The 6552-nt window shown below is 36.5% G+C and overlaps 1 long non-coding RNA gene across 1 annotated transcript; it reads left to right on the top strand.

Moving 5' to 3' along the window:
* The first annotated feature begins 1471 nt into the window (after positions 1-1471).
* On the top strand, positions 1472-6260 carry LOC145498645 (uncharacterized). The gene is made up of 3 exons (XR_014050878.1): positions 1472-1602; positions 3773-4251; positions 5961-6260. It is a non-coding gene; the product is annotated as an uncharacterized LOC145498645 (long non-coding RNA).
* The last annotated feature ends 292 nt before the right edge of the window (positions 6261-6552 follow it).

Genomic DNA, 6552 nt, shown 5'->3' with positions numbered 1-6552 from the left:
TTCACACTACAGGCAACGAGAGCGCATCGACTGTAATCTTAATGTATCCGTCTTGCTTCCGACGTATTTGCAATTTCAGACTTTCTCATTCTTTGGTTCTTTGGGTTAACCCACGTTCAATAATAGTTTGACAGCAAACGGTAACGAGAACGTTACCAAACAAAAGGTTGAATGAGTAGAACAATGGCTGTGCACGCGCGTTATAAATCATCAGTTGTAAATTACGTAACCGTCATCTGCAAAACAACAACGTGAAAAGACCAAGTTCTGCGTATTTTGAGAAACGTAAGTCACGGCGGCATATTTTTCGTATTTTCGTGAGTAGGGTTGAAGACCGCTCGGCTCACTGAGCAGTTCTAGATAATTTCGAAATTCAAAGGTAAAATATAAATCTATTTTGTTTTTTCTAAGCGTCATCCTTGGAGTTGTCATTGTCATTGCTAAATCTCCCTAAAACACCGCTATAGATTTAATTAATTTTTAGCCGCATAAGATGGAAAACAAAAGAAAAGCAAACACTCTTATTTTGAAAACCTCCCCTTGTGTATCTCTTGTTAGTTTTTCTTCTGCTAAGGCGGGGAGACTGCAGCTCAGTGATATTTTAATTCAAAAGAATGATTTTTTTCCACAACAGTAATTTTTCAAATGATGAGAGCATTATGCTTGCGACGAAAGGTTAATTAAACATGAAAGAAAGAAGAGTAGTAACGGATTTAAATTAATCTGCTTCCTGTATATTGTAAAAGACCCAATTTTTTACTGAACTAGCCTGCCCTAAAATGAGTTTCAGTTACATTCCTAAGCATCTAACCAAGTCTTTTTTTTTCTTTTTTCTTTTTTCTTTTAGAAGAAGAAATATCATTTTGTTGCACAAATTTGACTTTGCTGCACAAATGAATCTAAGAATGTTTAAAATGAATCTAAGAATAGAGTAAGGACGGAAAAGCAGCATCTTACCTACGTAAACGGATGCTGACTAGCCGAGTAGCGAATAATTACTTCAATTAGTCGCCGCGTTTTTGCACAAAATAGAGATGAAACAACTCTCTTAGCGCGTCTTGTCTTGCTCCTTTGTGGGAGATAAAAACTGAACTAAAGTGATATGCAACTGAGCCATTCGACTGACAGTGCAAATACAAGTAGTCTCGAATTTTCGCTTACTCTCTATATTCTTTTCCTGGTGCGCTGCAACGTAAAAACAACTCTTTTGAAATGAAAACTGAACATTAAGATAATTGTCCCTCGTTTCCTGAACATGCAACGCAATTGTTCGCAAAGAAAGTCAATTTCCTGAGAATTCTGTAGAAGATTAATGCAAAGTGGGTGTAAATAATACAGTTCAGGGTTTAACATTTAAAATCGGTTTCTTTTCCTTTGTTGATGATTTTAAACAAACGAAACGAAGACAAAGACTATTTTGTCAGCTAAAAGGACATCATTCCTGAAGCCACAGAATATATAAGAGCGCGTTTTTCCTCGAAAGAGCTGCAGTGTGGCTAAATTTATTTCCGAAAGCTGCTTTTTCGTCAAACGTATTCAAAGAAATAGCCGAAGAAGTTCCTTTCTAGGATCGAGGAATTCTTTGTCACATATTAATATAAGGTGAGATTCATTCACGTATTGCGATGTTATTTACCTGCAATAACTTGACTGGCCCACAAAATGATCTTCTCGATCGAGTGTCAATGCAATTTAATTTGTCTATGGCAGCCTTGCAAGGTTCAGGTTTAATTTCAATCATCTCTCAAAATCTACACGAAGTAAAAGAAAAAGAAATAGTTGTTTAAGGACATTCGCACCCAAAATGGTTCCCCGGACAGAGTTTTTTAAAACTCACCATGAAGTAAGGTAAAGATCAAGTTTTGCCAAAGAGCTAAAAACAATGGGGAGTCCCCGTGCTCGTTTTCGAGATAAGGGGCGTTGGAGTCCATCCGTTTTTAAAGGTTTTCGTTATTTTAGACGCTGTTAGCTTACGACTATCGGCCTTAAAAAAAGCTGCATTAGTGAAATTTAGATCAGGTGAACGTTCTCAATTCAGCACAAATAACTATATTAATTAAACTTTTTGAACTGATGTCGTTCATTGAGTTCTGAGTAGGCCCAGGAAAAGAATAAATATTAGCCTTGCCCGTCCTCATTCGAAGAAATCCTCGCTCACTCGGGGGCAGAAAAAGCGAAATATTTGTAATTTCTTACGGATTGACTTTTCCTGTTTTTTTTTTTTTTCTTCTTCTTCTTCTTTTTCTTTTTAGTCAAAATGGATAAAATCGGGAAAGAAATTGATCTACGGAAAGAAAAATGGGGGTCATGGTGCATCCCAGATAGTAAATTGTAGGCGACGTTAGCGCACCCTGTGTGAATTCCTATACTTGCTTACATTTGTTTAATTCTCACCGCGCTCGCTTGAAGCATGACGTAGCGTGACGTTGCGACGTAAATTTCGTGCGCAGTAAGGATGCGCAGTAACAATGGGCGCGAACGTCCCTCAATCTGAAATGAAAGCCCATGACCTGATTAGTAGAGAGGCATCCTACATAGTTATAATCCTCAATTTTCCTATGTTGGATTTTTGTCACAAGACTGAGAACGAGTGCGTCTCAGTTGCTACTTAAGCGTATTTCAGAGTATTTCATTGGACACACCCAGAAAAAAGAGGGTTTTTATGGGGTTTAGCTGATAGCTAGTCAAATTTGCAGCTGAGCCTAGCTGACATCTAAAAAATTTACAGATTTACTCAGAGTCGGATGGACTAGCATTCTATCCGGGGGGGGGAGGTTGTTGTCGAAACTGCTCCTGACACCTGAGGTAATCGTCGGCAGTTCTGGACTACAAGGCTCGTCGAATCGTTATCCTTTTCGTAAACAACTGTGTGAATCGTTCATGTGAGATGAATGTGCACTGCGATCCAACACGCACTCGTGAAATAATTGTCAATTATCCACCCCAAGTTGATAGCAAACTAGGCTATTTTCCTTTTCTTAAATATTATTTTTTGGATGCCGCGTTTGTACGTTCACCGTCAATTTATTGACAGATGAAGCACTTCAACCAAAAGTTCTAATTTGAATACTTGCTAATTTATCAATCGCTCGGAAGTTCCAATTTAAGGCTAACAACTGCATTTATTCGCGTCTTTCTGATCATTCCTTAAAGACTGTAGGTTGGCAGCCGAAAGTTCATTTTAACCAATTTTTTTCAACCTGAGAACGTTTTAATTCTTTTAATATGTCTAACAGTGGTTGCTCGCCTATTTTTAATAAGATCCAAGTAAATTGTGCAAAATTCTAAAATTATACAGTACACTTAATACTTGAAAAAAAAAAAAAAAAGAAAAACATTAAATTTGACATCACCTAACATAGTAACTTTGATGTAATTTTTGCAATTGTTGTTTAAACCCCACTGGGTTTTCATAAATGAATTTTGATCGTTACGTACTGGAAAATGACGTCAAACTTTACTCTTATTATCAGTTACATATTACATTTTTTAAAATTATAAAATACCGAAGAATAAAAATAAAATCAAAAATAGAACTCACATAGCGTCTCTTTTCCGGCTACTTCACCTGCGTAAACTGAATAAATGTAACTTGTTTATAAATATAAAAATGTGTATACAGAGATGGACAGCAACAACAACAACAACAACAACAACAACAGAAGAGACGTCATAACCTTTGGCAATATGCAAAATGCAGTTATGGTACTAACTGACAATTTCGACAGTAAATGGTAACCGTTATTATCAAATTTAAAATTTCTTTCCACAGATGAGAGGAATATTCGGTATGTTGTTGCTATTGATGATAGCCGCTAGCGTTCAAGCTGATACCTCAGCTAACGATACAGCAACAGCCTCGCAGGACAGCGGACTGGACGGTGATCTGGCCTCTACTGTTGGCCAAAGTGAACCCAACATGTTGATATGTCACCCATTCTGCTTTCCAGAGCTTGGTAAACGGGAAATTCACACCGCAGCTTTGGCCGCTGAAAGGATGCAAGACACAAAAGCACAAAGAAGATTCCAACCTGAATCTCGCCGGTCGATTGTTGAAAAGAGCGACTTTACTTCATTGCCCATTCCGCGGTTAATCGAAAGAAAAATGAAAGCTTTAAAACGCCAACAGCAAACACAGGCAAAGCAGATCAGGAAAGACGGTGAAAGTATAGCGTCTTACAAAAGAGGAATTAGTAACCAATTTCTGCTGCCCGCAAGACTTCAATGAGGACTACAGAAATACAACAAAAGGTAAGTAATCATTTATAGTGAGATAAACGAGAAACTATTTTTAGTAACAGAAAGTTGCTATTGAAAAGGCTTCAAGAATGAGGATCACCGCAGCAGTAGTCTGCAGTGTTTCCGTACGTACCATTAGGTATAGACTCACTTACTGAGAAAATACCCTCATTTAATTTAAGTAAAGCATTTGACACGGTCAATCACTCTATTCTGGTATCCAAACTTGACTCATATGGTATTCGAAGCATTGAAAATCAGTGGTTTAAGTCTTACTTGAGCAACTGGAAACAAAAGGTATTTGTTAATGGTATCGAGTCTAAATCTCTTTTAATAAGCTCAGGTGTACCGCAAGGGTCGATTTTAGGTCCTTTTCTTTTTCTAATTTATATTAATGATATTGTTCAATCAACCAACTACTTCTCCGTAAGACTATTTGCTGATGACACTTCTTTAACTGCGACTGGTAAAGATTTAGACGTACTTTTACATAGAATAAATTCTGAATTGCCTGCTATTTATGAATGGTTATGCTCAAACAGATTAACCTTGAATTTAAGTAAGACAAAATACCTGGTTTTTCAACCACGACAAAAAAGAAATTATAATTTACATATCCCTCTTAAACTAGCAGACCGGTACCTAGAACAGTCTTCCAGTGTTAAATATTCAGGACTCGTTATTGATTGCTCACTGTCTTGGCACGGCCATATCGATTATGTAAGTAATAAAATTAGCAAAAGTGTAAATGTTATTGCAAAACTAAAACCCTAAGTGACATCCCAATCCCTAACAAGTATTTATTATACACTTATATATCCCTATTTAACTTATGGTTACGTACTGTGGGGTAATAATTACGAGGCTGCATTGTCACAATTGGTGAGACTACAAAACAAAGCTATTAGAATAATCAACAATGTGCCACTTCGTGATCATATTACTCCCCATTATGTAAACCTTGGTCTTATTAAGCTTCCTGACATTGTTAAACTATATACCTGCCAGCTATTATATGACCACTTAATTGATGAAAAACCGTCTAATTACACCTTATCTCTGGTATCTGAGCAACATAACTACGTTACTCGAAGTGCATCCCTACAACACTTAAATCCCGGTTTCTCCAGAATAAATATAAGGAAATTTTGCCCCACTGTTATTGGATGTTACTATTGGAATGACCTTCCTTTATCTATACGTAACTTAGCGACTAGAAAACGTTTTAAAAAAGCACTCTTCCAGTATTATTTTGCTCAGTATTAATTAATTCATACCTCTTCCTCTCCTATGTTAAGTTAACTTTTTTACCCTAATTATTATTGTCAATTAAATAAGGGCATCTGATTAGCTTGCTATATTTTTGCCCTTTTCCATTTCTCCTCTTACTTGTCTACTTTATATTTATCTTTGTAATTTTAGAATGGAATGAATAAATAAAATGAAATGAAGTGAAATACCTTCAATAAGAAGTGATCGCTAAAAGCCACCGTACTTCTGTTTCTCCATCCGAGGACTTAAAAACTTAAAAACCGAGGTGTTTAGTTCCGAAATTAAATAAATAAAATCAAGCTTGGAAGTTTTTGTGTCTAGCGTAAGCCGTTTGCATTTACCTATCAATAAAATATCTCATAACTGCCGTTAATATTTGATTAATAGCAAACTGATACAGTGCAATGATAAACATTGAATTTCATCTTTGTGGTTTTTTACTCTTTCAGCACTACCAAGAAAAGGCAACAGATTTTCATATTATGAGGAAATGCATAGTCGTCTTTTGATCGGGAAACTTAGAAAGATAAACGTTATAGATTGGATAACAGATATTGTTAGATGAAATAAACAAAACTGGATGTGTCCGCAATAAATTTGTGTTTTTCTTTCTTTTTTTTTTTTTTTTTTTTTTTCACAACTTCTGGGAGGTCCTGAGAGTGAAAAGTGTTATGGCGGCCCCAAATAGGGAAGGCCCAAAAAGGGACAGGATCATGGATTTACTGATCAAACTCTTTCCGTCACTGTTCGTTTCTTCTTTCTTCCCTGCCCCGATAGATAATGACCCTATCGCTTAGTTTCTTGAAGGAGGTACTTTTCTTGTGCACAATAATTCTATTTTAGCTACAGGTTCTTATAGCCCTCCTTAAGATTCGAACCCTGTTTGGTGACTTTTGTACAACCAATAGCAGAGCATTATGATATTCCAGGTTATTTCATTGGACAAGCTCAGTAAAATAAGGGTTTTTAGGGGTTTTAGCCGATGGCTGGTCAAAATTGGAATCAGCAGATGAGGCTGACATCTTCAAAATTTAGGACTAG

Source organism: Orbicella franksi, chromosome 9 (assembly GCF_964199315.1).
Source record: "Orbicella franksi chromosome 9, jaOrbFran1.1, whole genome shotgun sequence".
NCBI lineage: Eukaryota > Metazoa > Cnidaria > Anthozoa > Scleractinia > Merulinidae > Orbicella > Orbicella franksi.
The sequence above is the reverse complement of the archived record's forward strand: the minus strand, read 5'-3'. Positions and strand labels throughout refer to the sequence as shown.